Below are 22267 nucleotides of genomic sequence, written 5' to 3' on the forward strand. Positions count from 1 at the left end.
CACATTGTCTGCACGTACCCATAATGAAACATTGTTGCAAATTGCAGGTACACCGAGAGCTGGGAACGGCGGTGGTCCCAGGCTGGGAGGCTCACGGGCGCACCAATCAGAACATGGGGCTCTTATCACTGACGACAGTAATATTAACCAATCCTCAGGAGTCTTCATGTAACAATTCTCATGTATCTAATTGTAGGGACAACCCAGATATATCACCTGACTACCCTTTGTCCACTAACATTGTTCTCTATATGTGTGCTATACTAACCCTACCACTCGAGCAACCAATTAAGAGTGGCGATAGGTTTTTTGTTAAATTTCTGAAGTGACGCAAGTAGCGCGTCATAATACAGTAAAAAGGGCCTGCGAGCCCCACGATTGTGTGTGTGTCAGGATGGACGCGTACGCTCCTTGACCCATCCCTGCCGTTTTGTCTAATAAACAGCAGAGTCACCTAGCTCTTTGTGTGTGTCTCATACTCTATCTCATCTGGGATATACACGGGAGGAGTTGGGGCCTCCCTGCCTGGAGGTCTGCGGACGGCCCGGCCGACCCCGGCAGAATTTCCCCCCGACACTTGTCTCAAAGGCTCTTTGTGGTGCAGGTACCATTACTGGTGTTGCACATGTCGCAATTTCCGGTTTCCAATATATAGGCAAAATAGGGGCGGGACTTCCTGCAGAGGCATTCAGCTGCTCTTCTACAAATGTGCTCCGTGACAATCATTCACCAGAAATCCCCATCACTCCTACACCTACTCTTCCCTTTCACAGTACTTACACTATCAAGATAATTCACAGCAATCACTCATCAGTAATCAATATTACTCCAACATTTACACTGCCTTATCACACCACCTATGCCACAAAACATACCAAACATCAACTTATCGGACTGACACGTACTCACACCACTAAGGATTTACATTCAACCTGCATACCAAAAGCACTGGCCATCCCATCAAGAGTCACAATCACACCCACAAAGATAGAGAGGGAAGAGTGGGGGATATCCCTCACAACAGCAGACCAACAGGAGAGGGTACAAAGACACACACATCAATAGACACATATACAGATTGTTCAACAAGCCTACGCCAGGCAGCCCAAGGACCCTAGCCCTGGGCGGTCCAAACCCTTTCAAACTCATAGAATCAGAGAAACCACAGGGCACCACTGTCAAATAAAACAACCCTAGCCCAACTCCCATCTCCTAGAGCTCTGAAAAACAACTGAGCAAGACAGGGGTTTAGCATCCAAAAGATCCTTCTCCCATAGCACCGACATCTACCCAGCCGTAGTACAAGTGTGGAACTGGCAAACCATTGCAGATTGGTAACCAAAGGGATTCAGAAGGGCTGCCAGGGTCAGAGAGTGACGACTGAGCACCAGGCCTTGCACTTCCAAAAGAAGCATGAGAGAAGGCTGAGGACACTAAGATTCTGACACATGCTATTGTCCATGAACAATAAACCATGGTCACTGCAGGCAGAAAAGACCCATAAACTAAGGGGCGAACCTTAAGACTGCATGGTGCCTCAGAAATGATGAACAAGTCATCTAGGGCACCAAAAGCATGGCACTTGCAACACACAGATGGCACTTCATTAAATTGTGCTGCAAAATGAATAATTTCAACACATGTACTTTAGAAAAGTTTCAGAGCCCCTCTTAACACTTTTCTGCTAAGCTCGGTCACTTGTGCTAATTTGAGGAAATGTTTAGGACCCTCCACAGAAAATGTTCACCACCCTGTGAGGGCTTTGCTTACCCATGAATCATTTAGAATCTTAGAATCAGGAGCTATTTGTCTTTCCTTTCCCTGCAGCATCAAAAGCTGCCTCCGCCACTGACTAATGCACAAGGAAACACATACAAAACATGCTACAATAGCAACACTTGGAATTGAAGTCCAGATTCTACATATATATGAACTGTAGTAACAATGAACACAAGACATGAAAGGAACAAAGATATGTATACAAATATATTGAACATGTAAAAGGAAAGCCAAGCCAACCCATCCCAAATGATAAATACACACATACAAAAATCAAAGGGCCATGTTCTCCTCAATTGCCGCCTTTGCTTGGACCAAGGCCAACCACCCCCTCTTGAGTGGCATTCTGAAGTCAGGCTTTCCTGTCCATGTGGAGGGTCTCCAGGGCCTGCCTCACCCTTGCCCCAGTTTCTTCAGCAGGCCTGCAAGACTCCTCCCCAATGGTAGCCCAAGCACTTCAGTCCTGGCCTTGGCAGTAGAAGCCTCCGACGAATCAGCCAGAGCTGCATGCCTCTCCTCCTCCTGCTGCCTCATTTTTATCTGGGGTGATGCCACCAGGGCTTGCATGCTCATCCCTGTCTCCTGCCATGCATGCCTGATGCTCCAGATCAGTTTTGCCCTCCTATTTTCCTTGCTAGAAAAGTCCTGCCTTCTCTGGCACATCAACTACTGCTGTCTGTCAATTGTCTTTGCCACTGACTTTCCCTCTGCGAAGATGACCAGCTGCAGAGAGAGAAACCCATGTTTGCACTCTCCTGGAAAGGATCCTTTGGCCACCTTAGCCTGCTCACTGATGGGCACCAGTGCAGACCGAAATACGACCTCATCTGCCTCTGTCTGGCCCTTCAACTCCACTATGGACAAAGGCACATCCAAAGGAGCCGATGGCAGGACAGCTACAGTTTGAGCCTGAGCAGATGCAATAAACAGATGCTCCACTTCCATTCAACTGGGGAACAGATGTGGATGTGGTGGGAGCCAGTGAAGTGGCTTGTTGGAAGAGTCCATGCCTATGCTGTAAATCTGTCAGGTAGGTGATTAGTGTGAGCCCCTGTGGAGTGGCAACCACTGCATCATGGAGAGCATATGTCTGCCACAATCCCCTACCAGCGGTGGCAGCACTGTTTGATGGAAGGTCTCTTCAGTCAAAGGACCGGCAATTGTCTGGGTTGAGGCATCAGAGAAAGTACATAGTGCTTCAGAAGATGAGTCTGCTACAGGAGAATGTACTGACTCCTCCACAATGTCCAGCATGGCCTCCTGTCTCAGGATCAAATTTCCAGGATGTGAATCCCCTTCTGATATTCCAGCTGACCCCAAAGGCAGGCTCTCAGTACCCTCATCCTTCCCCTCCATGCCTAACCTTGACACCCCAACGGAGGTATCCATGCTTCATGGCTCTTCAGTCTCCTGTAATACACATCCCTCTCCCTCTGTTGCTGAGTTGTCCACCACAATGATCTCACCAATGTCCTCTTTCTCAGCGGCGGTTCCATTGGAGGACACTGCCACACCAGGCACAGGCCCCTCCATGGAAATAGGTTACATGCAGCATGCTTGTAGTCTATGGTGTGCATCTCTCTCAAAGGATGACAAGAGGACATGTCTTTCAAAACTACAGAGCAGTGTGAGCATCACAACACCTCATGTGATCATAAAAGAAGAACAATAAAAGAAGAACAGCACATGCTTTGGATAGGATCCAGAGCTTGCTCCCACTACTTGACCTCTCAGCCACTAGGACTATGGGCCTCATTACAAGTATGGGGGTAGCCATGACCTTAATAAGGGAATTGCTGCCTCCATACCGGATTCCAGTACCGGGTTCTGTGAATGAGGAATTACCGGGTCAATACGACCTTGGAGGACCAGGTAATGCCTCATGCACAAAACCATTCCCCATTCCCATTTCAGCCCCCATAGGGCTCAATGGGAATGGGGATGGAGCTAATAATGGACCCGTTAATAATGGGCCCGTTATTAGCTCCTTGGTCCACTTGCGGGACCCGGAAAGGACGTCTGGTTTTACCAGACGTCTGTTCTGGGTCCCGCTAGGGGACCTCGTAATCAGACATCCCGTAATGAATGGTGCCAGTCCCGTACCGGCACCCTTCATTACGGGAGCGCCTGCCTCGTAATGAGGCCCTATGTGTCCCTTACCATTGTTGCAGTGTGCCACCATGCAAGTAACAAGCTTGACAACACAATTATTGCTACATATAATCTCTCCCTCCCCTCATGCCATGTCATCCTTGATATTGTAAAATTGCAGGAGTCTTCTCCCATTGTGTGCATACCAGTAGCTTGGATGCAGCCTACAGACCAAGGACCTCGGCATACAGTGCTGGATTCACCTTCTAAAGGGTCCAAAGCTTTATGGGTGTTACATAATGGCAGCCACTAGAATGCACCTTCATGCTGTTTACTACCTCAATGTGTACCCTCAACATTTTCTGGCACCAGATCCTCATTTTATCCCAGCGCTTCTTGATAATCTCAATAGTATGAACTGACACCCACCATGTGTTGATGGTAGCTGTGATGTAGTCCCAGATATCACCTATTTTAATTTGTCTCGTCTAGTAGACCACTGTGTATGACAGGATAGATTCCATTTTGTGTGTTTTTTATGCCAGGACAGATGTATTGTTCTGCTTATTAACCTTCCATCAGATATGTGAATGTGTAGAGTTTCTTTGGACTATGATCGCCCTGAACGAACTGGAACTAAAATTGGTGGAACACACAAGCACACTTTTGATCAAGAAACTTGGGAGTGCAAAAGGGACCTAAGAAAAACTATTTGGTCCCTTAAATCGAAAAGTCAATCAAAGACAGACTTTCATAGGGAGAGAAAGAAAATATATAACACCTATAAGAACTGGCTAAGAGCTCACCATTTTTTCCATACTCAAAGAGATGATGAGCTGATTTTGGGAACCTTAAAATAGCCATAATTTCTGGTCCTGGGTGAATCAAGAATAGGGGACCCTATGCAATCTCCAGAGCAATGCAATAACTGAGCGTGCTGCAAATCTCATGTTATGAATCTATAAATGAAGCATATGTCTGACTGTAAAAAGAGACTCTATCTTTATCTATATATTTGTTGTATAGTGCCACTTACCCGGAGGCCTCAGAGTGCTCACATTACAGACAAAGCACATGAAACATACAGATCATCCTATCAAGTGTGCAGGTTCTTTAGATGTTACCTTTATCAAAGAGGAAGGTCTCTAGAGACAGTGAAGGTTTAGTCCTTAGCAGAATAGGCACTGCATTCCACAGTGCCACGGCCCAGACATCTAAACTAGAGCCTCTGAGTTTTTTTAGGTGGAATCTTGGCCAGATCAGAAGTGCGTCTTTATTAGACTACAAAGTTCTTCTTACAGGAATCTTTTGTATGTGCGAGCAAAGGTAAAGAGGGGTATCACCCGACAGGCATTTGTAGACAAGGGAGTCTGCATTGTTTTGCACACTGTGCTCCACCGAGAGCCAGTGTAGGTTGTGACGAGCCTCTAACACATGCACACGCTTCCTGAGCCGGCATACTGCACAAACTGCTCCATTCTGTATCGCTTGCAGTTTTGTTTGCTATGTTAGTCTGTGATGTGGTGACCAGTAAACTCTTACAGTAGTTGTGTTTTGGGTTGACAATGGCAGAAGCCACTATTGCCCTGTTCTGCTCCGACAGATGTGGTGTTATTTGCCACAGCAGTTTATTCATGTGCAAGCATGATGATCTCAGATGAGCCACATGTTTTTTGGCCAATAGTTGAGAGTCTAGGTAGACTCCCAGCATTTTAACATGTTAGGCAACATGGATAGCATTGCCAGCAATCAGCAATTGACAGTATTGATTGTATATTTATTTTAGTCTAGCACCAGTACCAATGATCAGCAGTTCAGTCTTATCATTATTAAGTGCAAGGGAGTTCTGTGCTATCCTTGACTGGACTGCAGAGAAGACATGGTTGACCCTTTTTGCATCTTTGAGGTACACCCGAGAGAGTTCATGGAGGATCGGGGTGTCATCTGCATAGTTGGCGAACTGTACACCCAGACTGTCCAACAGGTCACATAAAGACTTGATATAAATTTTAAACAATGGGGGAGAGAGACAGGATCCCTGTGATATGCCACAGAATCAGAGGAGTAGATTGGTAGTCATTATTAATTACTCTCGCATGTCTGGGTCCAAGAAAGGATCTGAACTAATTAGCAGCAGTGTTTGAGCATTTCCCTATTGTAATACGTCATACAATTAGTAGCTCATGATCAACCAAGTCGAAGGCGGCCGATAGATCAAGCAGCAAGAGCAGTACAACCTTACCTTTTTTGTGACTTTTGACAATACTGTACTTGTGATCCAGCAGCACCGTTTCTGTGCTGTGTTTGGAATGGAAGACTGACTGGCCTGACCCTAGTATTTTATATTGGTTATGGGTTGTAAATTGGCAGTTATTGCTGGATCCAGATCATCCTTTTTTATGAGGGGAGCAATCCAAGCTTCCAGCAGACAGTTTGGATCTTGGGGTTCAATGAAGGACATATTAACTGGTGTTGTTACTCTCGGTAGCAATGGGCGCAGACAGTCTTTAAACATGAACAATACTTGGTCAAGTACCCATTGAACACAATAAGGGAGCAGTCAAAGTATCATGAGAGTTAAACATAGAAAGGGAAGATGCATCCCCATTGATAGTGAAATCCTTGTCCTCTAGAGCTGCTGGCCTGTATGGGCTGACTAATGAGAATCTGAAATCAGACGTTGCCACCTCGTCAAGTATATTGTTGCCGTTGTTTACAAATATGATAAGAAAAAGACAGTGCCGACATACTTGAAAGGCCACTATCATTATCTACAAGAAGGGCAATTGGGTGGATCCAGTCAACTACCACCAGATTGTCCTTCTTGATGTGCACAGAAAGGTATTTGCTGGAGCAGTACTGTTGGAATTGGAAACATGGGTCAACACCAGAGACATTTTACATAAATAACAGATTTGTTTTAGAAAAGAGTCTGTCTACCTCCCCCAACAGTTTGGTTATAAACATCATATGTGGGAAGACTTGGAAAAAGGGAGGGCCTACTCTATATGGGGCTTGGGTAGCTCTCACACAAGACTTTCACACCATTAACAGATAGTATTTAGGGCTAAAATTGAGGCAATGGGGTCACCCGGCGAGCCTCCTTGAAATAGTAATCTACTTACATAAAAAAACACAGATTCAAGTGAGGCTTGACGGTCAAGGACATTTAACCAGTTCAAACCTGACAGAAGGAGTCACTCTGATAGGCCTCCAGCATCTGAAGAATGCTCTAGGGCAATACTCTGTTATTCAAAATGTGCTAATTAATCCTGTAAAACTTGACCTCATCTGCTTCAGTCAACCATTAAAGAGACTGACAGACTTTAAGTGGACCCTAAACAGTCAAATCATTCCCGTCTGCAAAGAGGTTCTATATTTTGGCTTCAGAATTAGATCTTACCGCAGCATTGCATTTGTAGAGTGAAATATAGAGGGAAACATTGACCAACTATGCTGCCAAATGAAAAATCTATTAGGCAAAATATTGCAGGTTTTCCATCATCCCATTTATAAACTTCTATAAAAGCAAGATTATTCCAAAAGTGCTCTACGGGATAGATGTTGAGCCACTTGCCTGGAGAATTAATTGGACCAGAATAGAGGGGAGGGGAGGTTGTGGAAAAACGTTTTAAGTTTACCACAATCTCTGACAATGGCAAGCCTGAGATTTGAGTTAGGGCTAAACTCACTGCAGGCTAGTCTAGACTGGAAGCTCGCAGCGTTGCACAGACTCATATTAGTCCCTCAAAGACACTCATTATATGAGGATATTGTTCTTCACCTGTACAGTTCGACCTTACATAAACTGAAGGAAAGCGCAACAAAATCTTTGAGAATTGCCATCTATCAGAAGAAGACCTCATAAAAAAAAACACTTGGGTAAAATTGGCAATTCCGAGAAAAGATTGGATCAATACAATAGATCAAATGCGCAGCTACACTTTAGCCAAATAATTTTCTACTCTAGATAAACCTAAAGGCTATCTACCTTCATATTTAAAGCATTTTCCCAACTGCCGTTGGACGGTGGAATCTTTGAGATTCTGCCTGAACTTGGTGCTGACGGGAGACATTTTGGCAATTCATAACAAGGAACTCTACAGCAATGATAATTGTAAGTTATGTGGGGAAACATCAAGATAAAATCTAAAACGTATCTTGATCGAATGCCATGGAGTCCAGGCTTAGATAGTTAAGCACTTTATGTGGTTCATTGAGTGGTTAAAAACTGATTTTGGTAGAGACTATCCAGGGGACATGAAACACTTCTTTCTGTTTAAGTTTTTGAGAATGCTGAATGATTTTGGTTTTATTAGTTTGTGAAGAGATTGTAGTATGAACATTAGTGTGATATAAGTGTTCTGTATTGTGTTGGGAGTATTGATTATTTCTCTGTAAATTCTTTCAGGGGGTAATTCATAGAATTCAGCGCACAAGTGGCGCACGCGGCTGGCGCACAGTGTGCGCGTGCGAATCCCTGCGCCAGCCGCGTGCGCCAAAACCCATTTCCGCGCACAGCGTATTCATGGATTCCAGCCACCAAAACCAGCCGTGGCGCACAGTGGCGCAGCGACCTTGCAGCAGCGCCAGTTACGCCCCAAGAACGCCTTCCGCGCAGGGAAAAGCCATCAAAATCCCCAATCCAGCGCAAAGGGCTGCGCTAACCCTGTACCAGCACGGCAAGCGGGCTACGTATATTTCAGGGGTTCACATGAAGTTTCTCACGCGATCGGGCCTGGGGGAGCGGGCTACGTGTATTTCAGGGGTTCGCGTGAACTTTTTCACGCGATCGGGCCTGGGGGAGCGTGCTACGTGTATTTCAGGGGTTTGCGTGAACTTTCTCACGCGATCGGGCCTGGGGGAGCGGGCTACGTGTATTTCAGGGGTTTGCGTGAACTTTCTCACGCGATCGGGCCTGGGGGAGCGGGCTACGTGTATTTCAGGGGTTCGCGTGAAGTTTCTCACGCGATCGGGCCTGGGGGAGCGGGCTACGTGTATTTCAGGGGTTCGCGTGAAGTTTCTCACGCGATCGGGCCTGGGGGAGCGTGCTACGTGTATTTCAGGGGTTCGCGTGAACTTTTTCACGCGATCGGGCCTGGGGGAGCGTGCTACGTGTATTTCAGGGGTTCGCGTGAACTTTCTCACGCGATCGGGCCTGGGGGAGCGGGCTACGTGTATTTCAGGGGTTCGCGTGAAGTTTCTCACGCGATCGGGCCTGGGGGAGCGGGCTACGTGTATTTCAGGGGTTCGCGTGAACTTTCTCACGCGATCGGGCCTGGGGGAGCGGGCTACGTGTATTTCAGGGGTTCGCGTGAACTTTTTCACGCGATCGGGCCTGGGGGAGCGGGCTACGTGTATTTCAGGGGTTCGCGTGAACTTTCTCACGCGATCGGGCCTGGGGGAGCGGGCTACGTGTATTTCAGGGGTGCGTGAGAAGTTCCACACGCGATTGGCCTGGCCGCGTGTATTTCAGGGTTGCGTGGGAAGTTCCACACGCGATTGTCCTGGGCGCGTGTATTTCAGGGGTGCGCGGGAAGTTCCACAGGCGATTGTCCTGGGCGCGTGTATTTCAGGGGTGCGTGGGAAGTTCCACACGCGATTGTCCTGGGCGCGTGTATTTCAGGGGTGCGCGGGAAGTTCCACACGCGATTGGCCTGGGCGCGTGTATTTCAGGGGTGCGCGGGAAGTTCCACACGCGATTGTCCTGGCCGCGTGTATTTCAGGGGTGCGTGGGAAGTTCCACACGCGATTGGCCTGGGCGCGTGTATTTCAGGGGTGCGCGGGAAGTTCCACACGCGATTGGGCTGCGTGCGGGTATTAGGGGTGCGCGCAAAGTTTCACACGCGATTGGGCTGTGTGCGGGTATTACAGGGGTGCGCACGAAGTTTTACACGCGATTTCAGCAGGGTACGTGTATTTCAGGGGTGCCGGGGAGTCCTACATGTGATTTGCCAGTGTGGGTCCTCCCAGGTGTTCCCTGTACACCCTCCACGGCCCCTGCAGGCAGCCCACACCACAGGGGACTACCCTGCATCCCTGGTCATGTCCCGCAGGCAGCCCACCCAACATGGGCATGCCCCCCAGCAAAGGCACATGTCTCCTTGCACCAATGATCACCAACTCATGTCCCCTTGCACCCCCACCCCCAGCATTGCGGGGCACCTGCCAGCAGGCCCCCACCCATGTCTCCCAGCACCCCCACCCCCCCAGTCACCAGGGGCAGCCTCCACCAGGCCCCCACCCATGTCTCCCAGCACCCCCACATCCCCAGTCACCAGGGGCAGCCTCCACCAGGCCCCCACCCATGTCCCCCACCACCCCCACCCCCCAGCAGTGCAGGGGCACCCACCACCAGGCCCCCACCCATGTCTCCCAGCACCCCCACCCCCCGCAGTCACCAGGGGCAGCCTCCACCAGGCCCCCACCCATGTCTCCCACCACCCCCACCCCCCCCAGTCACCAGGGGCAGCCTCCACCAGGCCCCCACCCATGTCTCCCAGCACCCCCACCCCCCCAGTCACCAGGGGCAGCCTCCACCAGGCCCCCACCCATGTCTCCCACCACCCCCACCCCCCAGCACTGTGGGGCACCTGCCAGCAGGCCCCCACCCATGTCCAACTCATGTCTCCCACCACCCCCACCCCCCAGCACTGTGGGGCACCTGCCAGCAGGCCCCCACCCATGTCTCCCAGCACCCCCACCCCCCCAGTCACCAGGGGCAGCCTCCACCAGGCCCCCACCCATGTCTCCCAGCACCCCCACCCCCCCAGTCACCAGGGGCAGCCTCCACCAGGCCCCCACCCATGTCCCCCACCACCCCCACCCCCCAGCAGTGCAGGGGCACCCACCACCAGGCACCCACCCATGTCTCCCAGCACCCCCACCCCCCCAGTCACCAGGGGCAGCCTCCACCAGGCCCCCACCCATGTCTCCCAGCACCCCCACCCCCCAGTCACCAGGGGCAGCCTCCACCAGGCCCCCACCCATGTCTCCCAGCACCCCCACCCCCCCAGTCACCAGGGGCAGCCTCCACCAGGCCCCCACCCATGTCTCCCACCACCCCCACCCCCCAGCACTGTGGGGCACCTGCCAGCAGGCCCCCACCCATGTCCAACTCATGTCCCCCACCACCCCCACCCCCCAGCACTGTGGGGCACCTGCCAGCAGGCCCCCACCCATGTCCAACTCATGTCCCCCACCACCCCCACCCCCCAGCACTATGGGGCACCTGCCAGCAGGCCCCCACCCATGTCCAACTCATGTCCCCCACCACCCCCACCCCCCAGCATTGCGGGGCACCCTCCACCAGGCCCTCGCCCATGTCCCATCCATGCCCCCACCACCCCCACCCCCCAGCACTGTGGGGCACCTGCCAGCAGGCCCCCACCCATGTCCCATCCATGCCCCCCTGCACCTGGGTCCCAACAATCCCCAATCATGTCCGTAATGGCCATCCTCCCCTGCCAAAAGGCCCAACCAACTATCACATCCACCCACATATCAAAGGCAATTACATGTTACACACCCAATGTAAATAATGCAAATGAACACATGTCTGTCACACACAATGGCTGCAAGTTAATGTTAAAACACCCAACATGACATGCATGAAAGTAATGAGATGATACGACACATTGAAGGATGAAAATAAAAATGTATTGAAAATCAACAAGAATGGAAATGAAATTAGAAAAACCACAAAGCAAAACAACAAAAAGAAGATGAATGTCCATGAAAAAAATCCAAAAAATCCAAAAATCCATAGAAGAACTATATACAAGACAATCCCGGGTCCATGAGCCCAACCAAATGAAACCTAACTATGTCAACTAACTAAAAACTGAACTATATACAAAAAAGTGGCGCATTGTCCAATCGCAACCAAATAAAAAAAAAAATAATTTAAAGGAAACCTACCACTAACTATATAACTATATACAATGGCAGCGGGCAAGTCCTGCGGCTCACTCTGTGATGTTGCCGGCCAGGGCATCATCGAACTCCATGTCGATGTCCTGGAGGCGGGACTCTGTCCTGGCCCCGAGGTCTCGCAGGGATAACCCCATGTTCACCTCAAACTCCCTGCGAGCTTCCTCGAGGCACTCAGCCCGCCTCAACGCCCGACGCCTGGAGAACTCCGCCCTGACCATGGTGAGCCGCTCCTCTTCCGCCCGCTGCCGCTCCGCACATATCCGCTGGACCAACTGCTCCCACACGGAAGACACTACCATCCCAGGGTTCTCCTGCCCTCCGGCCGATGCCTGCCCCTCTGATCTTGATGGCCCCGAGCCATGATGCCTCCCACGTCGAGCCTGCTGCTGCCTCCGACGCCACTGCCTCTGCCAGCACAACGGCATCCAGGATGATGGAAACCACCGACGCCGTCGTGCACGTGCCCTGCCCGATGATGCCGTCACATCCTCCATCTGCTGGGGTCCAGTTGCTGTGTTGTCCACCCCTGCTGGACCTCTGACTCCCGACTGTGGCAGGGATGGGATCCCCACCGAGCTGGCTGCATTGGTCAGGGCAGGTCCACAGGGGACCCTGGTGGCATCTGGGCCGGAAGACGGCAAGGAGAACGACTGGCGTATAGTCTCCACAGAGGAGGAGAGGGCCGCCAGATTGGCCGACACATGCAGGAAACCCCCGAACATGGGCGATCCCAATTGGGCCACGTCGGCACGGTGCTCTTCGTGATGACGTGCGTGCTCCTCCTGGGAAGCACGCACGGCATCACGAATCACAGCCGTGCGCATCGCGACCCCAATCAGGACCTTCTCCACACGGCCAGGGGTCCCCTCGTCCGCAGGTGGAGGGGAGTCAGATGACATGGGCATCCCCTCTACCTGCGGACGGGCCTGGGACGGGGCATCCCTGCTGGTGCAAGGTGGTGCACCCACAGGTTCAGGGACAGCGACATGCACAGGCCCCTCCACGGTGACCTGTGCTGTCTCCTGCCCCTGCCCCTGGACTGCACCACTTGCACCAGCAGGGATGCCCCCACCAGGCCCCATGTGCGCCTCAGTGGCGGCCTCCTCCTCCTCTGTGGAAACCACCAACCTGGATGGCTCCTCGCCATCTACCGCGGTAGCAGGCCCCTGTGGGGGCTCACCCACCCCTTCCGCTGCAGCCGTGGGGGCATCCCCGCCGCCTTGCTCCACAGCGCCGTCTCCGCCCTCTCCTTCACTAGCCGCTGCGTAGAGGGAGACATAGAACACAAGCATCAGGGTACTGTACAATGGTCCCCTAGACAGGAAGCAATAGCAGATGAGTGCCACTGTCAAAGTACACTTCCATCATGTCACACAACAACACATGTGTCAGTCCAGGCAAAACACACACAGTGACAGTCATGGTGCATGCCATGGACATTTCAATGCATGTCCAATGGACTCTCGAATCATACAATGTAATGGGACTCACATGCATCATGGGTCATGCCTATCACATGCACACACTTCACCTCAGTCACATCCATCTGGCCCCGTACACCCCAATCACAGTGCATACAAGGATGACTAGGCTGCATCAGTGAATCTGTACATTGTCACAGACATGTGTCATGCATCCATGGCACTCACAAGTCACAGACACGCAGGTCAGGCACACAGACATGGATACCACATATGTATCTGGCATCAGCACCCATCCCTCGCCCCCACCCATGTCCAGGAACAGAGACTGCCATGCTCTCATGTGTGCAATCTGCACAGGGCTCCCCATGTCGCATTCAAACACATGCAACAACCGTGCGGTTCACACATTACAGGTCGCACATGCATTCCCATGATGTCCCTGCACACATACATGCGTACATGGCCTATGTCACACATGCAGGCAAGTATCAGACAACCAGCACACTGCAACATGCCCTGTCTCACACAGCAAGGCTTGGCCACTTACCGCTCAACTCCAGACGGGTCTCCCTCTCAAGGACCTGGGCGTGGAGTGCTGGGTGTGCGTGTTCCAGGACCCTCAACTGGATGGAACTCATGCGGCCCCGGCCCCCCTCCACGAGGCGCCGGGCCTTCATGAGGGTCCTGGACCTCAAGTCCTCCCAGCGCTTCTTGACCTTCTGGATGGTGCAGGTTGCCACCCCCTCCGCGTTGATGGCAACCACACAGTCGGCCCAGATCCTATCCCGTCCTTCCCTGTTGGCGCGGGACGATCCGAAGAGGGCATCATACTGCCCCAGGACTTGCTCCACCAGGACACCAACTTCGGTGGCAGTGAAGCTGGTGCCCCTCTGCCCCTCTGGCCGGGAGTTGCCACTGGGGTCAGATGTGGATGTGCCCGACATGGCAACCCCAGGGGCAGGAGTGGGTGGGCAACTGGGTCCTGGGGCTGGGCTGTGGAGCGATGTTATTCGAGTCGGGAGTCTTCTGTACCAGCAGGGGTGGACACAGCAACTGGACCCCTGCAGATGGCTGATGTGCAGGCACCAAATGGCAGGGCACGGTGGCAGCAGGCAGGCAGGCAGGCAGGCAGCAGCAGATGGCACGTGGGAGGCTGCTCGGGGCACTGGGGGGCAGTGATTCGGCCTTCTGGGCAGGAGCGTGGTCTTCCGTGTGTTTTCGCGTGGCCAGCTTGATACGGAGTGATTTGGCACGTGAAAAATCTGCACGTCAGCGTGTAATTCGAGGAAAGGCCCTTAGCGCGTAAGCGTGTCTGCACGCATACGCATTTTCATTGGACAGAAGGCCCCTAAAGCGCAAGCGCCCCTGTGACGTGACGCGTACAGACGTGCATGCGCATTTCAGCGCGCGTGAAAAACTGCACGTCCGCGTGTAATACGAGGAAAGGGCCTATGCGCGTAAGTGACGTGACGCGCGCAGGTGTTTCCCTCATTGCACGTGATGACAGAACACACGTGGATTTCCACCAATCGCGTGTGAAAGTTCCCGGCACCCCGGAACACACGTACCCAGGCTAATCGCGTGTGGAACTTCCCGGGCACCCCGAAACACACGTACCCAGGCCACTTGCGTGTACGCACACTCCCCTCCGATCACACGCGATGACACTCGGACCGTATCCGAACACGGGAAACACGCGCACGGCAAAAGACGTGCACAGGCGTCAACGCGTCTGCCACACGAAGGCAGGCGGAAGCGTCCCCGCGCACAGCATAAAAGTGCGCGCAAACAACAAACGCGTATATACAGCTACGATGAATGCCCCATTTGTCGCTGCACTGATCGTGGGACACCGCAGGAGGAGGAGAATAGCCAGGGCACGCATTTTCGCAACACGGACAAGCCTTTTTGGGATGCCTGACGACCAGGTCTATGGCAGGTATAGGTTTCCACCCCATATCATCCTAGACCTGGTCAGGGAGTGGGAAGATGACCTCACATCCCCCACCCTTTGCTCCCAAGCATTGAGCCCCTTGGAGAAGGTGCTCAATGTCCTGCATTTTTTGGCCACTGGGTCATTTCAGCGGACCACTGCCATAGTGGAAGGGGGTCTCACAGGCCACGCAGTCACGCTGCCTACACCAGGTACTGGCAATCATGACAGCGCGCCCCTCAGTCCGCAGGCACATATACATGCCCAGAACACCCGCAGAAAGGCAGGCCGTTGTCCTGGATTTTTTCAGGGTGGCACACTTCCCCAAAGTGCTCGGTGCCATAGATTGCACCCATGTGGCCCTACGTCCACCTAGGGCCATTGAGCACATCTACCGAAACCGCAAGCACTGGCATTCCATCAATGTACAGGTGGTATGTGATGCAAAGGGAATCATCACCTCTGTCTATGCAAACTACCCTGGCTCCACCCATGACAGTTTCATATACAGAATGTCCGCCCTGAGCCGGGCCCTGGAAGCTGGGCAGCATGGCGACACATGGCTCCTAGGTCAGTACAAATGCCCTTGCACATGCATGCAAGTCACACACAGACAAATATCCAAACCCTAATTATCTCAACTATTATCATCTCCCCAGGGGACAGTGCCTACCCTCTGAGCAACCACATGATGACGCCGATCCGGAACCCCACCACACCACCCCAGGTAAGATACAACGCCGCCCATATTGCAACCAGGGGCATAGTGGAGCGCACATTCGGAGTGCTCAAGTCACGTTTCCGCTCCCTTGACCGCTCTGGTGGGCAACTACTCTATGCACCACCAGTAGTGTGCAGGATCATTGTGGCAGCATGTGTCCTGCACAATGTTGCAACACGGCAGGGCGTCCCGGTGGACATGGTGGTGCCCCCACATCCCCAACCACAGGCGCTGCCCATGGGAGGGGACAGGGCACGTGGCGAGGAAGCCCGGACCCAGCTTGTGGCCACATTTTTCACCTAAACTCCCACCCCTGAGGAGTGCACACAGGCCTGGCACATACCAGGTGACAATCGATGATGACAAAGAGACAGTCAACTGTCACAACCTTACCACCCTGAGATAGTTGCCATGGAAGTGCCACATCGTCTGCATCCCTAGCTACTTAAACACAAGCTATCCTGTGTGACCAAAAGGCACACATATGACATATGACATGATATGGGCCATACACAAGTATTCCAAGGCGCAATGAGGCAGGGAGGGGGGAACAAGGGAACACAGAGAACGGTACTACTAGGCCAGGTGTCATTGGGATCGTGCAAGTGCAGGGGTAGGGGGAATGGGAAAAGTGCAAGGGGAAGGGTGGGGGGGAGTCCAGTACAGGGGAAGTAGCCCGAAAAAATAATATATAGGTCACCTGGTGGCAACTACAAAGGTGAGTGCAGACAAGTGCTGGGAAGGGAGGGCTGTAGGGATAGAGAGACAGTACTGCAGTGCAGGGGTTGCCAGGGAGGCAGTGCAAGTGGAGAGTGGCTGGGCCAGGGACCAAGGTCGGTGAGAGTGGCCCAGTTGCAGCTCCTGTGCAGTTCCAGTGGAGAATTCTGCAAGGGAGAGGCAGACAGTAAGCAGAAGCAAAGAGGAAGGACTTGAGGTGCTTCCAGAACTGGAGATGATTCCCCTCAAGTTCAAGTCAGGCCGGAAGTCTGTTCCAGGGGGAGGGACCTGCTGCGGAGAGAAATCTACCCCCAGCTAGTTGCTCTGAGAAGCGGATGACACGGACATGCAAGGTGTGCATCACACACACCTGCAAACCAGGCCATGGCCATCACTGTCATGTCACACAAACCCTCCCAAACATCAACATGTCATGGCACGCAATACCCATACACCAATGCAGTAACGATAAGGTACACATTGCCATGTCCTAAATGCACAGTGGCATCGGACACTGCTGCCTGACCCGGAATCAGATGAAATGACAGACCAACAACCTCCCACCCAAAATAAGTCATTTCCAAATGCATTACAACAGTCGTAGACGTAACATCACAATGAATGCCTGTCTACATGCACATCATGCATTGCAAAATCAACACTGCAGCTCATGTGTGCAGTGTCCTACTCCTGCATCACACTGCTCAGCGCACAGCACAGTGAACAGCCATTGTGTGTGATGCACACCCTGAGCATCACATCTAAGTGACAGACCACGTCAAACATCAAATCAGGCATGTACTGGATCCATGATCGGTCACAGAACATGTGCTGCCGGGACACAGTGGGCACCAGAAGGCAAACAGTGTACACGTGTATATGCAAGGGTGGGAGTACATGTAGTGCATCAGAGTGCAAGTGTGTGGTTCTGCAAGGACATGCACTCCACATATGCATGTGCACTCAAGTGACCATCAGTGTTCCCTACACATCACATGTGAACATCCACCATGTGTACACCCCAGCATGTCAAACCACAACTATCCCCTCGCACCTGAAAGGAAAACACAACACATGAACAGGCATTGATCAGCAGAACACAACATGTACATGGGATACCACCATTACTATGTCAGAGTTCCCATCACACTGCAGGGCAAGGCAACAATCAACAACAACCCCCCCCTCCCTCACAAATGACCATGACCCACTGAACAACTGCACCTGGGTCATGGAGCCCCCAAACCTCAATTCCACCTGGCCACAGGATCACCTTAACCCTTCGTCACCATCTCCCACCTTGTGTGTAAAAAGATGCCTGAACCCTCAGAATACACACTCATTTCCGAAACACAAAATCCAAGGCATAAAAACGAACCCAAACACCCTCCAGTAGATGACTTGACGTAGCAGTACCTCACAAAGGCCAAGTACTACCACAATGATGCAACAACCAAGGTAGCACAGCAAAACAATGTCACGACAGGATGTGAGACATGTGTGGTACATGACATAGGATGATGCACCATGAATGGATGTGTACTGTCAGAGGTCCCCTGTACAGGCGCGGGAGTGCCACGAAACAACCACCCCCACCATGTCCCGGGTGCCTGCAAGGTCAAACTCACACAGGCCCCTGAGACCCTGGTGGGGAAGGAGGTTCAGGGATATGCAGTCGGGACAGGTGTTGACACACTGGATGACTGGAATGAGCGGCAGGAGAGGGGAGGTGGAATGACACATGAAACTAGGGAATGCACGAAAATGTACAACCTGCATGAACACATACACAATCCAAACAGACTTGGACATCATTGTCATGGCCTTCTGTAGTCCAGGCTCAGGAGTGGTACGAACCAACCACCCCCTCTAGGGTTTTGGCGCCTGCAAGTTCGGGGCTTACACAGGCATCCGCAACCCCAGTGGGGAAAGAGGGTCAGGGAACGTTGCTTGGATAGGCACGGGAAGCAGGAACACCGGGTAGAGGGTACAGGTTTCAAAATTGCATAGGATCACGGGTGATTAGGGAGAAAATAACATACCAAATTGAACCACACATACATCCATGCATCAGTACACTCCCCAGCAAGCCTATGCAGAGCAGTTTGTAAGAAAAACAACAAGACACTTAGCTCTGGTTTTGAGTGCTGGCCTCCTGCCTGCGCACTCTCAGGTCCGGTTACAGGAGCACTGCAATGCTGCAAAGAGAGACACAGTCAACAACCTGTACGTGCCAATTGCACAAAAACACAACACCAAACATGCCCCATAGCAACAGACTACTCTACAAACAGACAATCTGTGGTTGATGCTTCGTACCCATATATAACATCACCCCTGTGACGGGTCATACACAGTCAATGCAGTAAGGCAGCCGCTGCTGGGTGCGTGGCAAATGGAACACCAATGTGTCACAATTCACACAACATGCAATGTTCCCTGGGTAAGCAGACAGACCCATATTGCAAGCCATGACTACAGAGCAAGTTGTGTACCACCATGACCGAAACAAAGTTGGCAGTGCATTTATCATGAAGTACGTGGAAAAGACATGCACTGCACCCGAGTATGTCCCTTGCTGCATGTCCCTGTGAGCTGCCCCTTTCCATGTCTCGGAAGGCTACATGGTTGATACAAGTGGCTCAATGGACCTTGGTGTACCGGAGGGTATGTGCCACTGCCCCTGCATGTGTCCCAGACAACCCTACTATCAGCAGCCATCAGTCCACAAACACATCTGAGCTGCATTGTGTGCTTCAACACCAATATTCGTCTAAACTCACCCTCAGTGCTGTGACTAAGCCTGCATGTGCAACTCGCCTGGTGCAAGCTTTGCTGTGTCGTGGCCCCCCTGTGATGCTCACCTTGCCTGGAGTTCCTTGGAACATGTCAGCAGTACTAGGATGTGGGTCTGCAATCACTGTGCCTCTGCTTCTGCACACATGTGCATGTGGGCACCAACAAACGGGTCCAGAATTCCGTCGTCCAAAGGGACATGTCTGCTGGCAAAGGTGCTCTGGAGGCTCATCCACCTGCAGAAAGGGCATGTAACACATGATTAATGCTTCAAAGTCATCTGTGTGTGTCTCATCAGGCATCTCATTACTTGACCATGTCAGAGAGTCACATCACAAATCACACCATCAGTCCGTCTTTCACCTACAAAGTGTGGAACACTATCTACAGCATGAATTGCAACAAGCACATGTACAGGAAAGAAATGAAACATACTACACAATGCATAGCAATCAATGTCCACATTAATCATGATACACCCCATCTAGCAAAAGCTGAACAGTGGACAATGACACCTAAATCATCCCCACTAGGGGTGTCAACACAAGTCACACAGCACCAGACATGCCACAGATATGACAATCCAATGCCCTTGTGTAAAATGCTGTAACAGCGAACCATCCTTGCGAGCCCATGGATAAGGGAGGCAGGAGTGGCATATGTGAGTCAAGGAACCCAAGCAGCAAACACATACACAAGACAACCATGAAGGGCCCAGCTGGAACAGACAGTGGATGCCTTCAAAAGCCACAAAGCACCGCACTGTCACATGAAAGCACAATAGACTAGCAATTTTAAACTAAATCAACTATTAACTAATTACACTAACTATGGAAAACCTACATTACCTATTTAAACTAACTATCAAACAGAAACTTAACTAACTAAACTAGAGGAAAAATCAAAAATGGCCACATACGACCCGGGGGGGAGGGGAGGCACCCAGGAGGGGGGAGGTACAGGGTGCTGCTCAACATCCACATGCGATGATGCTGAGCCAAAAAAAAAACCTCCATGGGCTCAACGCCTGCACAGCACGACCTATGTGGGAGATAAATGGTCGTCCGAGTCTGGCTCATCCTGGAAAGGAGGACGTGGCACAGTAGCCTGGCCACGCCTAGCCGCAGCTTGCCCCTCGTCGGCAGCAAGTCTGCCGGACGGGTGAGCCTGGTTCTGTGTGGCGATGTGACGTAGGTCTGCATGCAGAACCTCCCGTGATACACGTGCTTCCTCTTGCAAGGTAGCACGTGTAACACGGAGTTCCTCCTGCAAGGCCTGGCTGGACAACCGCTGCACCTCCCGGCAAGCCTGTAGCTCAGCCGAGATGGTACACTCAAGCTGTGCAAACCTCTCCTCTGCCCGCTGCCTCTGGGACATCATAAGGACACCCAGAGTGGATCTGAGGGAAGCATACTCCTCCCTCAAGGCATCCATGTGCGCCTCTGCGTGAGCAGCAATTGCTTGACGCAGAGACGACATTTCAGCCTGGCGTGCCCTGTCTGAGGCCGCCATGCCCATGCTGGAGAAGCACCTGCCTAGCAGGGGGGAGCACAGATCGGGCCACACGCTCCATGCTCTCAGCGATGATCTCCATTGCTGCCCCCTGCCGTTCGGAATTGGCAGTCATGTCTTGCTCCCACTCAGTATACAGCGGTTGAGCGCGGCGACCGCGTTGCCGGGCTTGACCCCTGCGGGACCCAAGGACCGGGGGTCCTCGCTGTGTTGGCACCGCCTGCGGCTGCACGACTACATGCCCCCGTCGACGTGATGTCCCAGGCACATCAGTGACTGGTGTGGAGGGTGACCCTGCGTCCCGATCCACCACGGGCGGAGGAACCAAGTCTGTCTGATCCCTCAGTGCAGGTGTCGCAGACAGAGGAGTGTCCACATCAGAATCACTCACCCCTGACACATGGACTTGATGGTCATCCAACTCAACATGGACGTCAGAGTCGTCATCAAGGCTGGACTCATAGGCAGCCAGAGACAAGATGGACTGCAGCACTTGGGGGGTTTCGTGGCCTACCACCCCACGACCCCCACTAGTGCCGGGTTGATGTGGCGTTACCAACCCTGTGTCTGGCATGACAACACCATCCTCTGCCTCCATTGCGTCATCACCTGAAAAATAGAGAGGAAAAGGTCAATACACATGTCAGAAGCACACGACACACACATACACCGACAGCAAAGGCATCAGGCAGACATGTGACACACAACATATGACCTGGCATGCATGCTGGGTCTACTTTGAATAGCTTCTGTGATCAGACCTGTTGAAAGGTGGCAGTTTCCATGGAAGTGGGTCTATGCAGTGCAGAAAATGTGTACGCCACTCACTACCTACATGTACAAGCACTACATGGTGTGTGCCAGGAAATGTGAAGGCAGTGCAATGTCAAAATCAGACATCACGTGCATTGTGCATTCAATGTGTACCATGTCCAGAAGCCAAGCACCCCTCCACCCCAGTACCAAAGCAGGGATGCCTATCATGGTATCAAAAGGCTGACCATACACCTGTGTATTGACAGGCAGTGTTGACTGGCATCAACAGCTTCATGTGATTCAAATGACAACACTGCAAATGATGCTGGGACAGTGGGCAGGACACATGATGGAAACTCCGGAGGCCGCTCACGTGTGAAGAAGACACAACAAGAGGTGGACAGAGTCACTGGCCATTGAACTGGCTGAGGCCTGTGAGCCACACAGATTGTCAGAGCCTAAACATGTGTGCAACGCAGGACTGAGGCACAGTTGACATGGGAAGGCTGATGAGATGGCAGGCAATGTATGTAACCAAGGACTGATATTACAGTGATCATCCAGTCAAGGACACATAGGGGCATGCGTGCAATGCACACGGAG

Source organism: Ambystoma mexicanum, chromosome 5p (assembly GCF_040938575.1).
Source record: "Ambystoma mexicanum isolate Mex_15411 chromosome 5p, UKY_AmexF1_1, whole genome shotgun sequence".
In the NCBI taxonomy this organism is placed as follows: Eukaryota; Metazoa; Chordata; class Amphibia; order Caudata; family Ambystomatidae; genus Ambystoma; species Ambystoma mexicanum.